The following is a 27,279-nucleotide window of genomic DNA, read 5'->3' as shown; positions in this document are numbered from 1 at the left end:
TAAGTTCAGTATATTCAAAAACTGTTAAAAAATGGAAATGGGATTTATTTTTTGTTGGTATTTGAGGCAGTATAATTTTAATTTGTAATAATTTCGTCTGCTTTGCTTTTGTCTTTAATGCTGACACATTATTAAGAACAAGCTGAATGTTGTCCCACTCAATCAACAAGGAAAGAGAAGTCCATTACAAATTTCAACAAAATATAGGGTAATGACTTATGTTCATAGTGTTGTTCTAAATTCGTTGGACTTTTTTTCTGTCAGATTGTTCTTTGGTCATGTGACCCAGGAGGGTCAAGTGCATCCTGGACCTCTACCTCCCTCCTTGGTTTTTGCTTTAATACTTGAATGTAGTAGATGAAGTCCACAATTGCTCTCCGATATTGTTCAGTCCGGTAGCTAGGAAAATCTATTTTATCATCATGCATATTAAGCGCGCTACAATTGATCACAGATTATCGCACACGCGAGTGGCCGTTTTCAGGCAATGTCTATTATGTATTGTTACGACAGCGAAAGTAACGCGACGCTGGGAGCATGCGCGCTGGAGTTTCTAGAAGGATCATGACTTATCGGGGAACCTCGCGAATGTCCCAGTGTTTGCTAGACGCCCTCTTTTTTTAGTATATAAGCCAGCGATAAATAGATATGCAGATAGATTGAAGATAGAGATAATTGAGTCAAGTAAACCGTAGGCACCGTAAGTAAAGTGTGTGAATCACTGTGATTTATAGCGTGTGTTATAAAGGTTGCTAAGTTTAAAGTGACTGTAAAAATTAAGTGTATTACAAAGTTGTATCGAGAAAGAATAAACTAGTTTTATTTAAGAAAGGACTTGTATCGCTGAAGTTCCTCGGAAAGGATTTATACCGGAAATTAACAAACGAACAGAGACGTAACAGTATGTAGAAACTTAGATGTTTTCTTATTCCTCCAGCAAGTATTTCACTTTTTGTCGTTTATTATGAACAAACAGTCTTGTTCTCACAAACAATTCCACAGATACAGATATAAAAATATACAGCACTGATCTTATTTTTACATAAAAACTTTTTAAAAAGAAAACAAATACTATACCTATTTACCGGTTTGCTCAGTAGTAAGTGGCCATAGATTACATAACGAATTTACTAGATTATAGATATAGTGGTGAGAGGTACTTAGGTCTATATTCATCATGTATGATAAAGTTTCAGAATATTCTTTGTTGAATTTAATAGAAGTGTTGGAAGTTTGAAACATTACAAGCAAAACCGGAAACTGTTGGACTGATGTAGAACTTGTTATTTTAGAACACAATGCCATCCATTCTCAGTAAACACCGTGCGTGTGCATCAGTTAACAGAGCCAAACAATTATTGAGATAACATGGTGAATCATTGCATTAGGACTATTTTACAAATGCTCAGCCTAGCATGACAGGAGTTCTTTGTTGTTTTTTTCCACACCGTTCTCAAAGTTAAAATATAACTTGCAAAATAATATAGTAAATAGCTAACTGTTTATACTAGAGTAAATTTCACGAAGTTTAATATCATAAAGAATAGAATTAGAAGCACTTGCAGAATTTTATGGCCCAACTTTAATTAATATACGCTTCATAAGTTAATTTTTTCTTTTTTTAAGAAGGCTTTTAAACTCAACCATTGGTTGGTTAGCTACACCTCCGTAAATCAATTTTGCACTTGGAACGCCATTTCGCCCATTACGGTTAGGTACTTGAATGTCCGACATCATGCTGACTTGGGGCAGATCATGACGTTCATCGAAATAAGGTTGCAAGTGACGTCATCGCTAAACTGATTAGCGTTAGTTTCCGGAGTATTACGTTGTAAAGTATGTGGCAATAGGAAACAAACGTTGGTTTTACACTACCTTTTCACAGTAAATTAATGTAATGTATTCGTGTTGTAAGCCAGTTATAGTGCAATATGTTACGGTACATACTGGAAAATGATAGTCATTTTCCTTCAGTTTTAAAATGAAACTTGTAGTTGTATAATCATACAAATTCCAGTACTCGTTTGAATTTTTTTAGTGTTATCTGTATCGTAGTCTCACACTACAACTAACAAGTTTGGTGCTGATGTTGCTACTTTCCATTTACAACCAAGCTTGTTTGGAAATTAAGTGTTACAACTCACAGTTTTTCACTGTATTTGGTAGTCATGTTACTGTTAGCAAACTAATGTTTTAATCATTTTTTAAAGTTGTACATTTTGTGACAATTTTATTTTATCCAAATGATAAAGTAATGAGTAAGTGTTCAAGAAAACAAACACCAGTATTGGTTGCCTGATAATTCAGTATTTCTGATAAAAAGAAAACACAAACATTTGCCAGGTGTACAGAAAAATAAAAGGAATTTCTAAGGTAAGTTACCAATACTTTGAATAAAAATGGATCTTATATTCTGTTGTAACATGTTTTGACTGGTGCATTGTAAATGTAAAGTATGTTTAAGCCTTATTTACTTATTGCTTAAATTGTTGAAACTATCTAGCCATTAATTACCAAATTTGTATGATAGATTTTTAAAATTCTTATAGAAGTTGTTCTTATTAATAAATGTATTTTGATCGTTTTAAATCCATTTATATTTTATTTCGATTATGCACTAAATGATAAACATACATGTTCTAGGTTATAATGAATTAATATCATTGAACAGAAGAGGTGCAGCATTATTTTATTTATAATACAAGTTAGTCATACAGATTTATGTGGTATTTTTTGGGAGTTGTTCTAAATCACTGCTACAAGAAGCAGGTTTTGTTTTTGGATTGCCTGCCTCTAGAATTACTTACAGAAGTGAAATTCTCTGAAAGTTGTCCAACTCAGTGATATGAAATCCTTCTATAATTTGACTCAAACTTTGAGAGAAGTTTGTGTGTTTGTTTGTCTTCTAACTTCTACTTCTAGGCTGTTGCATATGATTTGGACCTGTCAAATATGGTTTAATCAACTAGAAATTATTTAAGATGTGTCAAGAATAATTAATTTTTATTTTGAATAGCACAGAGTTCATAGCTGGAGTGATGGTTAAAACCAGATCAGTCAGTGGGGGGTGGCCACTAGGGATACTGATAGGATTTCTCTAGTTTCCTTTTTCATTGCATAGGGTATACATACAGTCTTTGAACTTTCATTCACAACTGACATATTTGGGACAAAAACAGAAACTCCATTTATATTAATAACTAGTAAAATATTAATTCTACAATTTTATTTCATTTTCCAACTCCTATTAGTCATTTGAGGGATTTCTTTTTCACACTTTGTTTATATACTTTCAAGATACACACACCTATATTAAGTGAGATGTTTTTATGCCACATGTTACTTATTGCTTTTCAGTAAAAAAAATAAAATACAAAATAAAATGTTAGTTAAATAATCAAGCCCAGTGGACATGAATAGATTTATTTTTATGTACTTTCAATTTTTATTTTGCCACTGACACAATTCAGAAAAATCAAACACATTTTTATGTTCATAATTGTTAAAAATTTTGTTTCCAAATCTTATCAATCATTTGAGGGGTATAATATTCATTGATCTAAACACCTCATAACAATACCTATCAACTGTGTGCTTTATGATAAGACAATTGAATATACACATTATTTAAATATTAGAAAGAGTTGTGTTTTTAAAACTCCCACACTTTTTTTTTATTGGTTGTACAATAGTAAACCTGGTGAAATGTTGTAAACAAAATAAACACAATTTTTTACTATGTACAACTGATAAAAGAACTATATTTTACACTGTCATTCAGGGTGTGATCATGGCAAAGAAAGTACACCAGAGAAGCTTATCAAAAACAGAAATTACAACTAAAAGAAAAAATGTTGTAAGCGCATAGGTAGCCACAAACCCCAGTAAAGATGCAGTCATAGATAAAACAAAACAATGATTGTATAAAGTTAGTAAATGAATCATATAAATAATTTCTTAACTTTCATAAACCACCCACTGTGTATCACATGGGTATGTCTACTAATGAATACAAAAATATACTATACCTCATTTTTCTATATCACAATTTACTGTTGGTGATACAAGAAAAAAAAATTATAAAATGTTACTCATATGTTGCCTAAACTTGCATGTTTTTTCTTGACTTTTCTATTTTTCACAGTGTACCATAAGTTAGTGGTTTTTATTAAATACAAGTATATGTTTGTGAAACATACCCTAGAAAAGTAGTTGTGCTACCTTTATGCACTAATTAAATAAGACTGGGAAAAGTAGCAACTAAAATGTTAATGTATATAATAGTTCCTTTATTAAAGGGATGTTAATTATTATTATGTTAACTTTAAGGTTATATTGCACAATAATGATTAAATGTATGATTTATGTGAAATATATCTTAGCAATTTGTGGAAGAGGAGAATTGTTTGATCTTATGAAAAGAATGATGATAACCAAGCAATGTTTGTTTTTCTATTACAGTAAAGTTGGGTACGGTTATTAAAGCCATAAAAGATTTTTTAACTTGCTTTTTTCATTCATCATCTTTGTATTAGTAGGAAATATAATGCCTCAACCACAGTAACATCTAATAACAGCTTGAAACAAGCACTTATATAAGTGTGTAATGCACTGTATAATGTTCAAATGTTTATAATTGTCAGTTCCAGTATAGACTTTTTTGTGGGCACTTCATGTGGAAAATCTCTATTTGAAGAATTAAGTTTAGTGAAACTACATGTATAAAAGTAGGCAAGCCTCACCACTTAATTTGTGGTTACTGAAACAAATTTAACTTTAGTAAACAAATAACATAATTAAAATTTTCAAATTGTAATATTAATTGAAATATTTTATTCTTCTTACACATTTTTTTTTTACGTTATGTATGTGATTTTTCATGTAACATTTATAATATAAATTAAACTACTTTATATGTTCAGATCAATATTTTCTTTGTCTTCTTATCCTTTTGGGTAAGGGTGGCTAAGCTTTTTAGTAGTTGTGATAATATTAGGTTCTGAATTTTGAGTAATGTGCCATTCACCAAAAATGTTATAATCATACAAATGTCATTATTAATATGAAAATTTTTAGTGTTATATGTAGTCTCACACTAAAATGTTGGTTCATGTGTTGCTCCTTTTCGATATATTACAACCAAATGTGTTTAGCAGTCAAGTGTCACCACTCACACGGTTTTCACTTGATTTTTTCCTCTTTGCTGGGACCTTATTGAGAACAAGGTGTTCTTTCATTCAAGAAACAAGGAAGGAGAAGTCCGCTACAAATTTCAACCCTATGATATAGGGTAATGACCTATGTTCAGAATGTTGTCCTGAATTTGTTAGACTTTAAGTGGAGTAAGTGATAAAAGTAGAGAGAAGTGTGAGAGATCCTGTATGTTGGAGGTTTCTGCCAACAAAAGATCATCTTTCATTGTTTCTCCTTGAGCACTGTCAGACCTGAGGTTTCCACCTGCAGAAGGATCTTTTGTTGGAGATTTCTGCCAAAAAGATCCTCTTTCATTGTTTCTCTTTGAGCACTGTCAGATCTGAGGTTTCCACCTGCAGAAGGATCTTTTGTTGGAGCTACTGTCAATAAAAGATCCTCTTTCATTGTTTCTATTTGAGCACTGTCAGACCTGAGGTTTCCATCTGCAGAAGGATTTTTTGTTGGATGTTTCTGCCAACAAAATATCCTCTTTCATTGTTTTTCTTTAAGCACTGTCAGACCTGAGGTTTTCACCTGCAGATATTTCTCAGGGATCTTTATGCTTCTAAATCAAACATTGCTTCCCACTGAAAATTAAATAATCCAGTCAATCTAATTTCATGGATGTACTAAAATTCTAAACAAAATTTGTTTTATGTACTATAACAAGTGATATTTCTAAATGAAAGGTGTGCTAGAAGTTTTTGTCTTGTGTGGCACTGGTTGGCCATCTCTACTTTGGTAAGTGGTTACTCAGAGGAACACAGTTGTACAAGCAAGGGATGTTTTTATTCTGTTGACATTCCCTTTACTATGTGTTGTCATTTTGCTGACTTGAACTTGAAAAGGTTGTTAAACAATATTAATAATTTTGATTAATATCTATGGCATTTTATACTCATTTTCTTAGCATAATGTAATACTATTACTTCTCCCTTGTAGTTAATTTTATTGTTTTATGTAAAGTCCCCTTTTTTCAGAAGAAAGTAGGTTATAATTCTAGTGTATATTTTGATGTATACTTTTTCATTAATCATGTTGACTTAATATAAATGTTGTTTCTCTTCAGTCTATGTGGAAAATTTTAAGTGGGACCAATTAATTAAAATATTGAAATTGATCTAACATTTTGTTAAATGGTCATTAAAACAAATCAAATATTATTGTGTTTCTAGAAGTTTTAATTATTTTACATTAAATGATACAAAAGAAGTTTATTATATATAAAAGCTGAAAAATAATATGCGATCAATATGCCTATATTTTTTCAGTGGGCCAGGCTAATACAAGAACATGCACAACTCAATTAAAAACCACTTATCTGATCATTAGAGAATCAGCATGTGTTGAACATATATAATTTAAAAACTGTTGCCAAATAAGAAATGTTTGCCTTTTTAATCTAAAAGGAAAAGACATCTGGCCATTTCCAACTTTAAGCTTTAACCCCCCCCCCAAAAAAAAACAAAACAAAAAAACACCATAATATATAACAAATACCCTTTAACAGAGACTTAGTTATCACAGTACAACACATACCATTTAACACTAAAATGTATTACAAAGAAAGAAAAAGGGATCCCTATTCTTTTGTTTTGAAAAATTATTAACTTATAACCAGGAGAAGTAAAATAAAACGCTTCTAGTTTAATATTCATATTGCTGAGTTTATGCTGGGGAAAACATATGAAATAAATGTTTAGTTTTATAACTACATAATCAACAGTACATAGGTAAAATATGCTTTAGCTTTATGCTTATTTGGTTTTCTGTACATTAAAGACAATATACAAAACAGACTTTTGGTTCCACAATAAAATGATTAAAACATAAAAGATACCTTTGTTTTTTACAGTAGATATTCTTAAATGGCTAATGACATGTGTAAAACAGTCTAGTTTTACAGAAATATTCCCCTTTTTTATGTTAGGTTAACATATTTGAAATAGTAGTTTAAGAAGACAATTTTCATAATACAAGTGAAGAAACCTATTTATATACTGGACATGTTTTATGGTTTAACATACAGAAATATATATTGAAAGCATTCTTTAGTTTTCAAATAGTAATTTAGTTGTGAGATGGTTTACTTGGAGATGGATGTTAATTCATATCCAACAACAGGCTTCCCAGGGTAGCTGTAGTTTTGAAGATGTTAATCTGTAGATAATTCCTTTTGCTTTGTGTATTCTTTATTCATTTTGGTGTTTTCATCAAACCTGCCACAGCTCTTGGACCACTGTGGTCTAGTCATTTAGTCCTGGCCCTTTCTCTTGTCCTGTTCTTGATGCTGTCCATTTTGCTGCTTGGGTGTGGTGATAATGCTTCAACAAGATTATCTACTGAAGAGTATAGTGGGCTGGGACTGAAGTCAGCATTTATCAAAAGCTCCGAGTGATGCTGGGATCAAGATGGTGGTGGTGGTGCTGAAGTTGAAGTTTCAACGTCAGTGACACGGTGATGGTGGTCTGAAATCATGGATGTAGATATAAAATTATAGTAGTAGGCTAAAATATAAATACTTTAGATACATGTACTTAAGATATGTATACTTTAGATAACTATAAACTTTGATAAGTTTCTAATTCTTAAAAATTGTATCTCTGGATTATTTTGATTCAAAATTTGTATTTTAAGAATTAATTAAAAACTAGGAAGGGGGCTTCACCCCCTCCATTCCCATATCTACTTGTGCTTGTGACTTGTGGGTGGTTTTTCAGGGCTTATTATATGATGCTGAATGCTTGAGCCCCAGGAAGGCTTGAATATTTGGTAGTCCTGTTGGAGATTGGCATATGTTTCCTATCTGTGTTTTCTAACCACACAACATTTTCTAACAGAGTGCTTTACCACACATTTTACTCTCTTACTCTTCCATGGGCCACTGCAGCTAGCAGGTTTGGCTTTTTGATGGTGATGAAAATTTCCCTGTCTTGTTCCAGGGCTGTTTAATCCTTTGATATTAGAAGGATGACTGGTTATCCAGATTCAAAGATGAAGCAATTGGTAGCCTCTGAAAGAGCCTGAATGTTGGAGGTTTCTGTCAGCAAAAGATCCTCCTGCATTGTCATCTCTTTGGGTGCTGTCAGACCTGAGGTTTCCTCCTTGAGGTTCTCTGTGCCTCCAAAGAGGATTTTGCTTTCCACTGGATATCATGGAAGCCAGTCAATCTAAATTAAAACTTAGAATTTCTGGCAGGTCCAGTTGAGAAATAAGATATCCAAAAAGGTTAAGAATTTGAACTTTTATAGCTAAACTTAGAATAGAAAATGCTTGGTCAGTTTGGTTTCTCATAGATCAGAAGTTCAGCTTTTAGTGTAGGACTAAATGTTATTACTGGAAAGTTACAACCAAAATCTAATCCATGAGAAGACTTTAGTTACAGTGTGTGAAAAGAATCATTTTGTTCAAGTGCAATATATACACACACACACACACACACACACACACACACACACACACATATGTATATATTGTTTGAGAAAATATTTCCCAAGCACCTGTGAATATCCTGGTCTAGTAGGTTTTATGTGACATGACATGCACTTGAACAGTATACTGCCATATTCCCTGTTGGGTCTTTACATAATGACATTTCTACAAGTTAGCATGGTTACCAATCTCGTATCATGAGGCTTCAACCATTGTTTAGTTGCTAAAAAAAAGCCTAGAACAAATGGGGAACTCATGAGTAAAACTTCTAGTGTGATATCATACACAAGTAACTGACATCAGGCTAGCCACTTTACAGCATTGACCACTATTTGAAAATAAGATTCTATTAAAATAAGCATTATATCTCCATAGGACTTAGTTTCTGACATCTACATGGTATAACGTGATGAAACTAAAAGCAGCAACACATAGGTGTTACTTGCATGCCTCAAGCTACACAATCACAGTCCACACTAATGTATATTCAAGCTCTAACTTGCACAGTAACCTAAGATTCACAGAGGCCTCAGTATATTTATCAAGCTCTTCAGTTATCCCTATTCACTTCTATAACTAATTCATTTGGGCCATACCCCCCCCAAAAAAAAAAAAAAAAACACTGTTAGGACACCTGCCGCCTATGGTATCTGAGCATGTGTACCAGTAGTGGTTTTGCTAATTTGTGAGGGGGATATGAACACACTTTAAAACTCTAGGATCCAATGGGAGGCCAGGATCACAAAATACAGTACTAGATTTGGGTTCAGCAACCATGAAAACATACTCCTAGACCCCCACCATGTTTGGAAAACCTCCTAGGCATGTTTTTGCCCCTCTTGGTAAGGGGGAAGCTAATCAATATAGAAAAGAATCTCCACTCCCAAATCTACCTGAAAAGTTTAGTCCTGCAAGCTCCAAACTGTGGGAAGAGTTCGTGGACAAACAAATAAATAAATGCTCATATAACATGAATTAATAAAGAATATTCAGTAAAATAAGTTTAGTCCTGCTAGCTCCAAACTGTGGGAAGAGTTCATGGACAAACAAATAAATAAATGCTCATATAACATGAATTAATAAATGATGTTCAGTAAAATTGTACTAACAAAATATTTCAATTCAAAAAATTTGACATCAGACCCATGAAAGCTTTGGGTGCACAATGCTTTTTCTTGATATGATGCATAAGCTACTGTCAGTAGTTTCACCTTGTATAGATAATTTTACTTGCTAATGGATGTATCCATAGCCAAATTCAACATATTTTTATTTTCTCTTAATGTAATGTGAGCTTGACAGTTAGTTTTATCTTTTTAGTAAAAATCCAAGAGATCACAATTTTTTAATTAACAAACTGAACATTTTTTCTTGATGTAGCACAGCAATCCCACTCGGCAATTCTGCTAACTATACCTCATTAACTAAGTCATCTATGAGCTGATAAACTTGACACTCTCTTTCTTTATTGGCATTATAAAATATTGAATTATAGGCAAATTCAACCAAAATAAGACCTTTCACATGTAATTCATTTACCTGGACCAGTATTCATGCTCTCCACTGCATCATACAGATGCAGACTAAATACAGTAATCACCAGTAAAATACAGTCACAAAAACCAATGCTCAAATTTTAAGCATATTGTACTGCTACCTATAGGTTGATTAACCCACTATAGTTGGAATCACAGAGAAACAAATAAAGGCAAAATCTAATGAAACAATGACTTTTCCAGTATGATTTATCACAGTCTTATTCATTTCTTTTGGTGATTAAGAGAAGAACCCCTTTGCTGTACATTCGAAGGTATGAACTTACCTTATGTATAAATGCTACTTAAATTCCCACTTTCATACAATAATACTTGTTTTTAGATGGTTTTTCATATAAACATCCTTCCGGTGTTCATCACAGAATTGAACCTGAGTGTCTGAAAAGCAAGTTTTTCAAATTACTTGAGCTAGAATTTATAGAAATCACTTTCACACACCAGTTGTCAATTTTCTAGGGATTACATCAAACAACATTAGCCATCCTAGCTCCAAGATAATCAAGTGGCTATTCCACAGTGATCTGTAGACAACTCACTGTGAAACTCTGCTTGATTGTTCAAAAGAAAAGAATGCTCCTTTTTTTTTGGTTTTTGACTTTTCAAGCCACTCACCATTTTAACTGCTGATCAGTCAATTAAGCCCAGGTGTAATAATCAGGAGGTTAACATTGGCATCTTGGCCAATCATCAGAGTAGTTATGCTGCTGATATTGGGCTGGGCATGACCTAGTGATTAGCATGCTTAGCAGGGTTCAAAATTTGCCAAATTCCTAACCCATCTTTCACAAAAGTTCTTCCAGAGATTATAATTGGTCCTTAACAGGTTTATCTGGTCTACTCCATGAACATGTATATATATCTTAATTCCATTTTATCATTTGCAGATGAAAATCTCTAAAAGAAAGACACAATTGTAAATATGTATCTGTATATATGTGTAACATTAAACAAAACTCTTTAATAGAAAAAATAGTTTTGGATTATATCACTCATAGAATGTACATAATCTTTATATTAATCCAGATAAGCACAACAAAATAATGTGACTTGAGATTACAGTTTTGATAGTGGCCAAAAGGCACGGTGGTTGTCCATTTAAATGTTAATATTCGTCACAGTTTGTTTGGATCATTCACATGTTCCAGGAACCTCCTTTTCATTTTGTACATGATAGGTATTTCCCACAAACATTACAATCACAAACTTCATCCATTTTACCCATAAATCCAAACTATCAAACTGGGAGTGATATATTAAATTACATTTCTTCACCACACCCAACATTTTACACAAAACAGCAAATAAGTGGATGTTGAAATTAGTTTCTTGGCAATTTCGATTTTTGTAAGTACTCCAATCTTTATACTCAATGTTCAGCCAACATGTTAGCAATGGTCTGCACTAACATATCAACAAGTGTGGATAAGCTTTTACTCACTTGGTGAAGTAAGGGAACCAGCTAAATCCAGGTCTGTTCTCTGCAACAGAGAACCTACAGATCTCTGCAGGTTTCTACTCTGGTATGGCTAGACATGGTTGACAACACTGGACATTATCCAGCCTTCTAAGTTAATCAAAGAAACCAACAGCTGTCGCAAGAATATTTCCTACACTACTACACCTCTTACAGTATCCTGCACTGCATGGAGCATCATAAACAGTGTCAAGTGCCTTGTTGTTTTACCATAATTTTACTCTACATTAGTACAAAAATGAGTGAAACATGACTCATCAGACCACATTACATGATTCCAGTTATTAATTGTTCATATCTTGCACTGTAAGAATCTGTAAAAACCATGCTTTTCTGTTAACATGCGAGATATGAAATTTTTTAACTTGTTCTGCGGTATGACCATTTTTTTAATGTTGTTTGCATGATACAGTTGGAGACAGTAGCAGTTTTGAACACTTTTGCCAATTAGTACAAGTGTTAATTTGGATTAAAAAGTAACTATTCTGAAGTAACATCATACAATTTTTGTATCAACACATCCTACCTGAATGATAGTTTCAGAGACAGCATTTGGATGATCTCGATTTGACCTTTATATCATGACATAATGTCAGGTAACAAATGACCTACAATATACCTAAACATCCTATCCCAGTAAATTTTTGATTTTCCACACCTTCTTCACAACAATAGGAAAAATAGGAACTTTTGACTCACTCTCTATGTTCCTGGGATTAGGATAAAAGCACATTTATCCATATGTGGTAAATGAATGCACAGTGCATTTTTATTTTCTTGTAATGTTATGGTGTTTATTCAGAATTTATTATTTGTTCTGTATATATGCAGGTTTCACATAACACATAGTTGAGAAAGCAGTTAATATTATGCTAGCTGACTTTGCTTCTTTGTTATTATTGAGTGGATAATACCTGTTGTGCCTAGGAGAAATGGTTATTGTTGCTGTACTGCAAGTTGTGCAAAGATATACACAAAAGTGTACTTCAGTGGTTGTTTGGATAATATCTAAAAGCTAAGGTCTTATCTGTGTTGTGTTTAGTGTTATAATAAAGATTGTTAATTTTGCATTTGACTTTGTGTCCAGTCTCATTATTTCATTTAACAGCACAATTCACTTAATAAGAAATTAAGCATTACTTGGTAATCGAGATCTTGACCGAAACTCCAGTTATTGACCAGACCTATTGGATGGAAGGTTAACTCTGTTTTACCTGAATGTACCACACATACACAATGGAATAAGAAATTTCAGTTTGATTAATCAGTACAACTGTCATATATGTAACGTTAGCGAGTTTTTCGTAGCTGCTTAGGTGGACAGTATAAGCAATTGCTTGCTATTTTGTTTAGCTACTTTCCACTGCTTCCCATTGTGTTGACTTAGATCAAGCCTAGATATCCTGAACAGTAGACACCGTGCACTATATTTCTTGGAGTATGTGCATAATTACCGTTAACAGTATTGAGTATTCCTTGATATATTAATGCAAATCATTTGCTACTAGTTTTACACCTTTTAATTAGTTTACGTTGTAAATCATGTTCATAATTCATGTTAACCTAATCTTTACTGATTGTCTTTCAAGTTAAACCTTAATAATTATTTTAGCCGTAAGTTATAAAGTATGGTAGCTATACTATTATACTATCAATAATTTTGCACTTAGAACCTATTTTTAGCAATCGATATGTTTAAAGTGTTTGTATTCAGAAGTGTAAAATTAACTATTAATTATCCAGTAGTTGATTCTCAAATAATTTCACCGTCTAAACTTGTGTTGATGAAATACTACGATGTACATTTAACACCAAAAATAAGACATTTAAGACTAATATCAAAGCAAAACAGGCTTTGAAGTGTTTATATAACAGACGCCATACGATAAGCGAATATGTCTCGCGATTTACCTACAAAACTTGTAGGAATTATTTTCTGATAAGAATCCTTCACTACCAGCAACACGATAGGGCGATAGCAATCAGGCGATATTAAGCGTTCTACAAGGAAACTACAGATCCAGAAATATCAAAAGTGTTTAGTAAAATCCAATAATTGAAGTATTATTGTACTCCAAGCGTTCTCTCTATGTTGTAGAAGTAACGAAGTAGACATAAAAATGAATTATATAAGATGTTAAATAGGTATGTGTTTTAACGTTCAATGTATATCTAAAATGTACCCATATTTTATGCTGTAGAGAAAATATTTTAAACTATGCAATACTTAGACAGCGACTGGAATGAAATTATCTTGTTTTTCCTTGCGTGTTTTACCTTATACAAATAGACGGACAATCACTATTTTGTATTAATGATCTCATTGTAGTTAATGTCCCGTTTGAGTATGATGGGGACCAACCACGAACCGGAACAGCTTTTCGAATTTTCGGACTGAGGCTTGGGCATTTGGAATAATTAAGACTTACATTATCTAATTTCAACTTCTTTGCTAAATGATGGATTTAATCCAAATACATTCTTCTTTACAACATTTTATGTATCGAAATTTGTCGGCTCTGATGTGTAAGCTTTAAAATATGACAGCGTTAAGAGTTCTTCTCTGACCAGTATTTGGTTTGTTATTACCGACACACATTGTATTTCACGCTGATGTTACGCTCCTGTTGTGTGTAGCTTTGTAACAGCAAAATTATGCTTTTACCTCGCAAAAAAATCGCGTTCATTCTAGAGAGGTCCTTTAATTAACGTAATGCAAATGGCCGTAGCTAAATCTAGCCGTCCTTCTAGACTTGGGATATCTGTTCATTATTATTATATACATATTCTAGGGTTGTTCTAACATTACAATCATAAATAATATTCAACATTTAACTGGTACACAATTAAAAACGTTTTATTTAGGCCTATCTATGGCCTTCAAAAAGTTGACGACTCTATATGTTTCGGACGTATAGAGTCGTCAAATTTTTGAAGGCCATATATATATATATAATTATATATTTAGTTCCCAGAAGGTTAAAGAGTAAATAATTTGCAAAATACACTTTCCGTGCGGTTGAGTAGGTTTTAGAGATATTAAACAGTTATATTTCACTCCTTTATCTCGACAACCCTTTTCGTATAAACGTGTTTACGTTATACATGGACGTAGCTATAGCTTTAAATTTGTACTTTTCGTAATATATAGTTTTGTTGAATGAGGTTCTTGCACAACCTTTGGAAACTACTGTCTTTCGTATGACACATGCTGATGTGTTTAGAGGCATGTTGATAATATTGTTTATTGCGTTTTTTTACGTATTTTGATAATTCAGCTTAGTGAACCCAACTTTTTTACGCATTTGTGCGTATTATCATGAAAGTAATAATGCTGAATAACGGAAAACATTTTCAGTGTGGTGGATGTACAGATTTCAAACCTTTCTTTTTGTTTTTATATTTGTTATCTCAGATTACTTCTATCTTTGCTACTGTTATTCTGATCTCTGGGCGTATCCATTGTGTCAACAGCACGATTAGCTAAGAAGGCTGTACTCATTCATCTTGTGCAATCCACATGTTATGTAATACAGGAGTTTCCTTCCCTAGTACAGTTATGTTAAACTTTTTTCATAGAGCTTTTAGCACAGCCTATTGATCGCATTTGACTGACGATTTGTCAAATTGTAAAGCTACAAAAATTTAGTATGGTGACTCTTTGAGAAGGTGCATCCTACATCGTTTTTTTTGGAGTGAAGATCCCAAGTGTTAGATATACAAGATTGTTCAGTGTAAGTGTTGTTATTTAGTTTATTTTGTGACTTAATATTTAATAATTATTTAGTTTTCATGACAGGAGTGTTGAAGGTTGATTGTTTTAAAAGCGTTAGTTGTGACAAATTTCGCTTCGTAACTCTGTAAGAGTCATGCGTTGTGTATGCAATTAGATTGTTGTACTAGGGTTTAGTAATATTGTTGACGTCACGTTACTCGAATCTTCGGTATTTTTCTCGTTATCTTAAGTGAGTATTGTTCCATTATAGCGTCATGTATTTTATAGAAAGGCATACATGTATATATATATAAGTGACTAGCGAATGCAAGTTAAGTAGATAAAAGTCAAATGAGAGATAATTAGACAGATCTAAACTGAGTGATTTGTAGTTTAGCCGTGACGGGCGATTTATAAAAAAGTTAGAAGTTTAATCAGAGAACATTGATTTAGTGAAAGTGAAGTAAAATTAAATGAAGTTCAGAATACAACTGTGGTAACCCACAGGGTAACGTAAGAGAATTATTCACTGATGCAATTGTGATAAGAATAGAGAATAATAATTATTGTCAATTGGATTCTAAAATAATTAATTCAGTCTGTGTGGACTTTTGACAAGAAAAGTGAATTATTTAGAGTAAAGAGTTTTTGTACATACGTTAAACTTGTTTTGAATATATTATTTTAAAACAAGTAGATTGTGTGTTGTCCATTTATTGTTCGAATTTATCGCCGTTACAGGCACCTACTGTAGAAGAATCCTAGACCACTCATATGCTAAAACCCTGACACTAAGTATTTTTTTATGTAAAGCCTCTGCAAAACTTTCTTCCGTACAGGGAGTTACTTCTTTCAGATTCATCTTCATGTTTTAAAGCTAAGTATTATTTTTCGAGGTTATTGTATCGATATTGTCGTGGATCCACATATTGTAGTATTTAGGTAATTATTGCAGCTTCTTTTGAGTCAAGTGTAACTGAAGTTTTCTTACTACGAATATTTTCGTGCGTGAGTTTACCAGCAAACGCTAGGGTTGAAAAAAGCTAACAAACTCATCCTTGATTAAACTCATTTTATCGATCGATTTGAACATTTTTTCAATAACCTTTTTATATAATCTGAACTTATGTAGTCAGTGCTATGTGTGTATGTGCACTGGAATCGTTACTAACATTCCTGGGTGATTAGGGTGCTTGACTCGCAATCTGAGGGTCGCGGGTTCGAATCCCCGTCCGACCAAACATGCTCACCCTTTCAGCCGTGGGAACGCTATAAAGTGACAGTCAATCCCACCATTCGTTGGTAAAAGACTAACTCAAGAGTTAAATTATGGACGGCTAGCGCAGATAGCCCTAGTGTAGCTTTGCGCGAAATGCAAAAGAAACCCAAGCTAACGCAGATAGACCTCAAGTAGCTTTGCGTGACGTCTAACGAACAAACAAACTTTTTGGAAGCCAGATTTTTTTAAAGTGTTAAATATCTCATTGAAAACACTGCGAACAAACGACTCATAGACAATTTTTTGTATGTATAATATTATTAATACAAAAACTGAAGATAACTTTGCGTTACCGTGATTCTTCAAAGCAGGAAAAAAGAAGGTATTGTTATGCCTCTGTGTTCGTTTGTTAATTTTCCGTAAAAATTCTTTCCGAAGAAACTTTAGCGATACAAGTCGTTTCTTAAATAAAACTAGTTTATTCTTTCTGAATACAACTTTGCAATACACTTAATTTCCACAGTCACGCTATAACAAACGCTATAATTCACAACGAGCGACACATGCGCTTGACTCAATTGTCCGTATCTATCTCTGTCTGCAATTCAATTACATTGTTGCCGTCACTTCTTGGCGGTCTTATATACAAGAATACCGCATATCTAGTAAACATTCGAGGCTTCACGAAGGGACATGAATTTTCAAGAAGCTCATGACGTGTTACCAGCGTCACGTGACCTCCGCTGTCGTAACAGTATCTTTACTAGTGTAAACAAGACGTCAGTTATGTTACTTACGTTTTTTGAAAGCACGTAATGTTATTGTTGATAGTAATGATAGTGTTTTGACTGTAATTCAACCAACTATATTTATTTATTGAATTGTTCTACTTGAAACTTAGCATATGTTAGTCAAACAGAACATTTCGAAGTTGGAATTAATTTGCATAAAAATCAAACTAGAAATTTTGTAAACTGTACTCTCTTCTGTTCAAGGTACTTTTATAATTGTGATATAGGATTTAGTGGCCGATTGTAGGAGCTTTATTTTGTTATTCTTTTTGGCATTGCTTGGAAAAAAAGAGCAGGGATCGTTATATCTACAGTTTTTTATTTTAAAAGAGTTAAAGCTCATCTCAATAAAACTTTTAATATCTGATGCATAGTTTTATGCATAACTTATATTTATTTATAGCATTTTAAATAAGCTATTATTTTAAATGTGTTGTTTTAAAAGTCTAGTTATTTGAAATATGATTATAAATACGTTTTAATCGACTTCAATATTTTTAGTTAAATCAGGAATGTATTTCAAAATTTCTTCCAAAGCTGAAGAATAGTTATTGATACTGCGAAGTAGCTTCCGTAAAATTCTTTATAATGTATTGATGGAAACAGAATAATTTCAAGATAAAACAAACGTCAGTGGAAAACGTTTTATATATGTTTTCGCTAGAGTAGGTTAGTCAAACAGAAAATTTTGAAGTTAGAATGAATTTGCATAAAACTCAAACTATACATTTTGAAAACAGTCCTCACTTCTGTTCATAAAGAGTATAACTATTTAAAATCGGTAGAAATTATCAGCAAGCATAAACGGTCGTTACTGCTTGTTTGCTTTTACAGATTTTCTTACGAGGCCACACGGGATGTCTGTTCAGAGCGATATAATTTTAAACTCGCAGACTGTATGGAGGATTTGATTGTATCGGAAATTAAATCAGAGCCAAACAGTAATATGCGCTAGTCGTCCATATTTTTGAACTCGTAGATTAATATGGAAGGTATATAGAGTCAACAACACCCATCGCTAACTCTTGGACAACACTTGTCTGACCGAACAGTGGGATTTTACTGTCATACAAGTAGCGTCCTAAAGTGTGAACTACGTTTTTTTTTGCTACCTGGATGGTATTCTTGGGCTAAAAACTATATTATTTAGAAAGTTCCAGCCAGCATATATATATATATTGTATAACAGTGTTTTGGGTACAGCATGTGTCAAAACGCTCGTTGAATTCTGTTTTATAGTATATATTTTGCTTGTTTTGTTGAGCTTTGACATACATGCTACTGATTTATGTCAAAAACGCAGGCATGACAAGATAATATTGAGTGTAAATAATAAAGTAAATATCAATATTTTATTTTCAAAGTTCTCAATATCCAAAACTCACGCGCGGAATGAAGAAAACTTTCTTTGTCGAGGAAATCCGTCCATCCATCTGACCTGAAATTATGACGTCATATAAGATTCCCATTTACTTATAATTCGAATTTTTCCAGAATTTTTCCATTTCATTAAGTGAACCGGCCTGCCTTTGTGTAATTATTATTATCATTTTTCTTGTATGTACACGTAAAATCATACGTAACCTTTCCTTTAGTTTATCAGTTCCAAATTAGGGACGGACAGCGCATATAGCTTTGTGCTAATATCCTAAACAAACATACAGTAGTATACTGGTGTAGTTGATTCATATTCTGATGAAATATATTTTCATTGTGTTTACGCACCTATTTGCGCTATTACAGTTATTGTTTGAATAACCGATTTTCCTCCACCTTTTATGTGTAAATATTTAACTCTATATACATGCAAGTTAGATTATTGATTTACTGAGTTGGTTTTGTTGATATTCACTGAAAAAGTTTTTTTTTCTTTTTGCCAATACAAATTTACTAGCAAATTTATCTTAACGAAAATTGCCGGTTTCCGCCACTCAGTTGATAGCTAAAATTATTGTTCACTAGTGATGTTATATTGTATAACGAAATATAGAAATGCTCGTATTTTATGACAGGTAAATTACAAAATCATGCACATTTTCCTGTTTCTGTCGTATTTGTAAACCTATTAAGTGGTCATGATACTAATATATTGATATTTTACCCTTCTATACTAGTTTAGGTTATATCTTAAGTTAGGTATGTTAAGGTAATTTTGCATGTAATCATCAACGATTTTTCACTGACGAAACTCAAATCCACTTATCTTGATTTGCGCGAAACCCCTACTGATACATGAAATATCTTTTGTAGAGTTTTTATGTTCTTAATTATTTTTGGTCCCCGCATGGCCAGGTGGTTAGGGCGCTCGACTCGCAATTTGAGGGTCGCTGGTTCGAATCCCCGTCCCACCAAACATGCTCTTCCTTTCAGCCGTGAGGGCGTTATAATGTGACGGTCAATCTTGGTAAAAGAGTAACCCAAGAGTTGGCGGTGGGTGGTGATGACTAGCTGCCTTCCCTCTAGTCTTACACTGCTAAATTAGGGACGGCTAGCGCAGATAGCCCTCGTGTAGCTTTGCGTGAAATTCACAACAAACAAACAATTATTCTTTGTTTAGTGAAACTAGCGATACCCTAGCAACTTGCTGCAACACAGTTTGGAAACCTCTGAGTCAGTGTCTTCACTGTAAACTGATGCACAAATGTTATAAACACATACTAGCTCTCTTGTTAGTTAAAGGTTACATATTACAGTGGTTCTTCCTTAGAAGCTTGTACCAACTTTATCCTATGTCTGTCCCATGGAGTCTGGACAAGCCCATTTCAAGGAATGATACAGAGACTTGTAATATTTAGTATTAGTTGTGAGTTTATCACTCTTTTATGTGTTTATTTGAAATTATCTTTGGCGTAGGAAATTTAAGGATGTGGGATCCCGCAATATAATCCTGGTTTGACTTGAAAGTGTTAATTACATTATTCTTGGTTTGCCCTGTCCTGTGCATATGTTGAAGCATATGTGGAACGGTTTTATTGTAAATAGAAGCGACCAGCAGATAAAGGAATAGTGTTTATGAATATAGGTATACTGATTTATTTGTTCCTTTGTGTTAGTTGTTTTATCTTCCCGTTTGTGTATCTTTTATTGCTTTTCATAACATGTTTAGAACCAAGTTTTGCGGTTAATTGCATTCCTTCTTGCAGATATCAATTAACATAAATATAGCTGCAACACCTCTATGAAAAACATGAAATACAACCCAGTTTTGGTTACTCTGTACATACGATAATGACACATATTTCCTACTTGCTAGCCCTTTTGATATCGAATTATGTAAGGCGTGTTTAAAAGTAAATCTTTTCGTTTTTATACTTTTAAATTGGGGTTTCTTGGAACCGCACGTCATAGGGAACTTGCTGTAAGGAGCTGTTGAAAAGACATTTGAGAACTGTATACTTTTTGGAGATTAGTTGTGTAAATACAGCTGGAGTTAAAGTGTGTGAAATTTTAACGGTTGAACTTAAGCTTCGAGAAGTAAGATAAAACTTGAAAATAGTGATTTTATAACAATCCAAAAACATTAAAAAGTCGGTATGTTAATATTTCTTCACTTTATTCTCCCAGTTCTAATACACTGTAAAGTTACTGGGCGTAAGTTTATGAGACACTTTTAGAGTTATAATTTATTGTTTCAAAAATGTAAGTTGCAAGTTTTTTTTTCACAACAAATAAACAGCGTATGTGCTTTCACAACTTTACTTACTTTTAATCCTAAAATTCACATACAATATAGTAGGTCTTGTTCTCTTACTCTAGTAGTCATTCGGGTCTGTTTATGTAAAGGTAACCTTACTCTAGTAGTCATTCAAGTCTGTTTATGTAAAGGTAACCTTACTCTAGTAGTCATTCAGGTCTGTTTGTGTAAAGGTAACCTTACTCTAGTAGTCATTCGGGTCTGTTTGTATAAAGGTAACCTTACTCTAGTAGTCATTCAAGTCTGTTTATGTAAAGGTAACCTTACTCTAGTAGTCATTCAGGTCTGTTTGTATAAAGGTAACCTTACTCTAGTAGTCATTCGGGTCTGTTTGTATAAAGGTAACCTTACTCTAGTAGTCATTCGGGTCTGTTTGTATAAAGGTAACCTTACTCTAGTAGTCATTCAGGTCTGTTTATGTAAAGGTAACCTTACTCTAGTAGTCATTCAGGTCTGTTTGTGTAAAGGTAACCTTACTCTAGTAGTCATTCAGGTCTGTTTGTGTAAAGGTAACCTTACTCTAGTAGTCATTCAGGTCTGTTTGTGTAAAGGTAACCTTACTCTAGTAGTCATTCGGGTCTGTTTGTATAAAGGTAACCTTACTCTAGTAGTCATTCAGGTCTGTTTATGTAAAGGTAACATTACTCTAGTAGTCATTCGGGTCTGTTTGTATAAAGGTAACCTTACTCTAGTAGTCATTCAGGTCTGTTTGTAAAAGGTAACCTTACTCTAGTAGTCATTCGGGTCTGTTTGTAAAGGTAACCTTACTCTAGTAGTCATTCGGGTCTGTTTGTGTAAAGGTAACCTTACTCTAGTAGTCATTCAGGTCTGTTTGTGTAAAGGTAACCTTACTCTAGTAGTCATTCGGGTCTGTTTGTTAAAGGTAACCTTACTCTAGTAGTCATTACAGATAATTAACTGTAGAGGCTGTGTGTATGAGGTATAAGTAGAGATACAATAACAACTGAGGTAGAAATTTTGCATTTTAGGGCGAACGTATATATGTGTCATGTGGAGCTCAGTAATAAACACACATATAGGGTTTATTTTATATTAATACCCAGAATTTTTGAAGCAAGTAGGTTTCATTATAAATGGAAAGACTTAAACCCTCGCGTTGTTTATTTATAATTTCCGTTTACAATTCGATTAATAAATTTTAAGTCTTATCATTATTCATTCAGTTTATTTTTACACAATTCATTGGTAATGGGAACTTCATAACTATAACTTTATAGGAGCCAGACGTGACCTAGTAGTTAGCATGACGGGCTGCTTACTAGAAAGTCCAAGGTTCGAGATTGCGATACCCTGCTAAGCACTTTCCATATGTTCAGAAGTGGGAGCTTTATAACTGTGATAGTCAGTCCCACTATTCTGTTAATAGTAGCCGTGTACGCGGCAGGTCCTGCTGGTTGGTTGTCCTCCGTTTTAAATTAGAGACGGCTATATATGTAAGAACCTTGGGGTCTGACCTTGTTCATGTGAATATTCCAAAAGAGTATACTTAAACCTGCCAGAATGTGTCTAAATCGTGCTGTGAAAACAATCGTCTGACGAAAACACAGAAAACTGGTGAAGCAATAAAACCAACAGGTTTAATATTAGCGATAAAAATCGCACTAGACTGTAGGTTTTGACCTAGTTCGTGTGTTGTTTCAGTATCGTACGAATGACCAATCAACGGATCATTCCTTGTCAGTTAGGCGATTATACATCACACTGTTATTTTTTTATTGGCTGATGAGTGAAGAGTATCGATATCGGTGATTGTAAACATAACACTACACACACATGTATGTATAATATGTTCTTATGATAAAAAATATGTTGAGTTTTTAATTATATATTTGTAATGTCCGCGAGTTTTTCCATTATGCTCAATTTAAAAGGAAGGTGGAAACATATTTTTTTTCCATCTAAAGTATGAACTGGAAAACTGGATATCTCTCAGATTTGATTCTCCTTGAAATGCCATTGCAGAATGGAGGACTATTGGTCTGTATTTTGAAATATAATTCACAAGTTTAGTCATTTATCTTATATAGCGTATTATACTTACACGCGTAGGTTAATACTTGAAATGAACATGACTTAGAAAGTTTTCATTTGTTTAGTTCAGTATATACATGCTTAAATTTATATACACATTCAGTAATAATGATAGCATAATGTAATTGACGTTGAGCAATGAGAGCAAGCGCGTACATTGCACGGTTAAAAACATCGTTAAACGGGTAGTGTAGAATCTAATTCACCTAAAATACTTTATTAGAAAGAAAAACATGTGGAATAAAAGCAAAGAAATAAGCTGACTAAATATGTCATTTTAGAAACTGATGTCACGAAAACCTGAGTTTACTGTCAATAAATGCTGTCAAAACATATTTGTATATTTATCCAGGTGCCTTAAAACTTCTACGTGATCACGTTGCTAGAGTTTTCGAAATATGTAGGCGCGATAATCTAGGGGTAAAACGACCACTCAGTTTCCTCATCTCTGCAATAACTAGAGATTCAAGGTGCGTCGTAGGTGGAGTAAAAGAGACAAGATGCAGTGTGAACTTGAAATAGAAATATATAGAAAAAAACCTTCATTCATGAAAAGCAAACAGAAGATAGGCTGATCGGTTGGTTGCATGATTACTGCATCGTGATTTAAAGTGTTTTTTAATGGAGAGAGTAAATATAATTGTAATTAATAAAATATAGATAAAATAATATTTACTGTAATTAAAGTTAAAGTGCACACGATTATGAAGCGCTTGAAGAAACGATTGAAAAAAGACAGGATTTCACGACTTCTGACTTTGAAGACCCAAAGAAATCTGTGTTCATAATTTTTCTTCTCTCTGTGTATTACTTTAAATCACTGGTCCAGGCTGAATACTGTTATATAGGTGCAATAATATATATTTATTAGTGTCCGTTGTTTTTTCAGATCTATGTACAATGGAAATATTAATATAGTATAATTGAGCAGTGCAGCATATATATGCCCAATATTTGTTAAAGATTTAGGTATGTTCCTCCTCCTTTAGTTGTGTGAGGTGTTTGATAGTTCTGTGACACAGTCACGTATTTGATTAAAGTGGACTAATATGCCAACGCAGTTGCAGACTTGAGTAAAATTACATCATTTAACCATTCCGTAGTCATAGTTTTAGACCTTCGAGGAAGGTTGTCTGTTGGAGGAAGAGAGGACACACGTGTGTCAACTTGGCAGGAGGACATAGGAGTTACACACTAAAATTAACCAGCGATGTCTTGACTGCTGCAAGAAACTTTTTTCTGGAACTGTACAGCAGAAGGAAAGAATTAGGGCAACTCTATAACGACGTTGGTGAACCCCTGTATCACACAGCAACATGAACAGACAAATTAGCAGTCAGCGTACTATCAACAGAAAAAACACTTGTAGCATTTACCGTTAAAAAGAGATAACACTGACTTTACTAATAGATCTTGTGCATCTGTATTCCACTCAGGAAGAAGCAGATTCACATATGATGTTATGTGCCATATGTACTGTTAGTGGTCACACCTGCTTGATGTTAGAAAAACACTTAGGTTTAAGAAGTCTTGATAGAAATGAATAAAAACCCTATAACCCGAGCGCTTTCGAATGGTGGACCTTTCTTCTTCAGGGGCAAACTGGGAATGGTTGGTTGTTCGATACGATTATACAGACGTAATCGAACTGTTGCTGTATTACTACGCTGGTGGATACGTTTATCATTGACACTTTGACGCATACAGATCACGAAGGAAAAATCAACAAATCAACAGTCTTCTCTACCGGTGCAAGTGTAAAGATGTATCAGTGTTTGTTTGGGGTAGATGTCTTAACAATGATGTGACAGCACTTTTGCTCTGGATCTGATTGTTAAACGTTCGGCAATGAATACTCTGCAGAAGAATATGGTAGCAGTGAAACAGCTTTCATCTTTAGGATACACTAAAATTAACCAGCGATGTCTTGACTGTTGCAAGAAACTTTTCTCTGGAACTGTACAGCAAAAGGAAAGAACGAGAACAACTCTATAACGACGTTGGTGAACCCCTGTATCCCACAGCAACATGAACAGACAAATTAGCAGTCAGCGTACTATTAACAGAAAAAAAACACTTGTAGCATTTACGTATGTCACATCCACACGGGACACCCGGATGTTCCAAGTCCGATACATCTTGGATGGAGGAAGATTGAAGACAGTACGATCAGAGCACTATTGAATGAGAGATAGCCAGCGCCTACGTAGGCCTGAGATCTTAATTTGTTTTGTACACATAGAAGGTGTTACTGGAGTCGATACTGCCAATGCTTGTATGAGTTTTAGTACATTCTTCTACTCTTCTTATCTCCCTATAAATACAAAAGTTTTTTCTCCTAATTGTCGAAGTAACATTTGATATGAGATCTCAAAATCAACGTCTGAACCAAAAACTCTGCCAAGATACCCGTTATTGTCGATTAATCTCACGTTAATATTGTTTTTTCATTTCCCCACAGAATGATAGTGAACATTTTCCTATACATATACGGTATTGTATTAGGTCGTCAAGAAATTAATGTAGCGTTTTAGAACACTTTCATTAACCACCCTCCAAAAAACGTACATCACGTGTAATAGTTAAACGAACCGCCCAAACGTCACGTTAGTGTAGCCTGTATAATGTGTAAAGTTTAGTATACTCTAACTCCTTATAGTGATGACACACGACAAGACACACATTCCGCATGTAATGCTGTTTGAGTACAAGAAGGGAAAGAACGCCTCTGTAGCCACAAAGAATATCAAAGAAGTTAATGGAAATGTTTTGAACGTCAACGATGGTTAGCAAATTTCGTTCAGGTGACTTTAGCCTTAAAAACTGTGATGGTAGGAGCCGACATGTTTGAATTGATATTGATGCTCTGAAGACGCTTGTTGAGTCTAACCCAAGGCAACACACTCGTGAAATGGCCCTGAAATTGCACGTCTCTCATGAAACAATACGTAAACATATAAGGAATATGGGAAGACTCCATAAAGAAGGTGTTTGGGTGCCCCACGAACTCTCCGATGATCATCGTTTCCAACGTGTGAACGTTGCTTCGTCTCTTTTGGCGCGTGAACCATTTTTGAACAGAATTGTCATCGGTGATGAAAAATGGATTCTCTATGCGAATATTAAACGCCAGAAACAATGGCTCAGTCCTAGACAAAAACCACTTCCGACCCCAAAACCTGGACTCTATCCGCAGAAAGTGATGATTTGTGTTACGTATTAGAATTTAAAATGGTCTGAAACCGAGCTAAACGATACTTTAAATTTAGTAGTTAAATTGTACTTTGAATTTAGCAGTTGTATAAAAGCCAATATATAATCAGTTTATGATATTTGCCAACAAGATTGATACAGACAATTTTCTCTTTTAACACAAATGCGTTTTAATATGCACACAAAAATACAATTTACAATAACAGTTATTACAAACAATGATTTATAAACAAATGCACAAACTTACAAGCAATATAAAGTCTTCTTTCTAGTCTGGAACTTCTTCGATATCTTATCGAGGATTCATGATGAGCGAGTTGACGTAGGTATAATTCACTTAACAGGGAGCTAGCTAGCTAGCTTTTCCTTCGTTATTCACCAGCCACACACGCTGATATCTTCGTAAAGGTACAAATGTCCGAAATGAATCCACCGAAGTTAAGTGCTTTGTAATATTTGAACTTTGTAAATGTTCCTGGTCAAATATCTGAAGTTTTCTGATTTATAAGTATTATAACAATCACAGTTATAGCTTCCGAAGTTTATAGCACATTGATTATAGCAAGTTAATAATAGATACTTTATTTTTGGCGCATCGCGTTGGTTATATTTATAGGCGTATGGGGACTTTCTAGAAATTTCATTTTTACGTAGCAGTACTGACGCTAACACAAGTATTTAGGTACACACATATATTGTTGATTCTTAGTCTCGAGAATCTTCTACAACTTTGGAGAATAGGCGGGAGTTTCGTAATACATATTTAACCGTATGAGCTATGTACGTTTCCAAATATAAATTTAATCTAGACAAACATTGATATTAAAATAAATATATAATAACAAATTCGTTACATTTGAATTTGGTGGAACATCAAAGGAACTTATTTCGAACTCCTCAATCGACAGCGTACTCTCAATGCAGATATCTATTCTTCTTC

The 27,279-nt window shown here is 33.7% G+C and overlaps 1 protein-coding gene across 2 annotated transcripts in view; it reads left to right on the top strand.

Annotated features, from left to right (window-relative positions):
• The first annotated feature begins 1,802 nt into the window (after positions 1–1,802).
• Positions 1,803–27,279, top strand: part of LOC106471987 (phospholipid-transporting ATPase ID-like) — a 108,552-nt gene continuing 83,075 nt past the window's right edge. Inside the window, exon 1 of one of the 2 annotated variants that reach the window (XM_022401407.1) lies at positions 1,803–2,373. The gene's annotated coding sequence lies outside the window, so the exon portion shown is untranslated. Of the gene's footprint in view, positions 2,374–15,178; positions 15,390–27,279 lie in introns of those variants that run through there. The other variant, XM_013932619.2, reaches the window with a different exon arrangement.

This window comes from Limulus polyphemus, unplaced genomic scaffold (genome assembly GCF_000517525.1).
Source record: "Limulus polyphemus unplaced genomic scaffold, Limulus_polyphemus-2.1.2 Scaffold116, whole genome shotgun sequence".
NCBI lineage: Eukaryota > Metazoa > Arthropoda > Merostomata > Xiphosura > Limulidae > Limulus > Limulus polyphemus.
The sequence above is the reverse complement of the archived record's forward strand: the minus strand, read 5'-3'. Positions and strand labels throughout refer to the sequence as shown.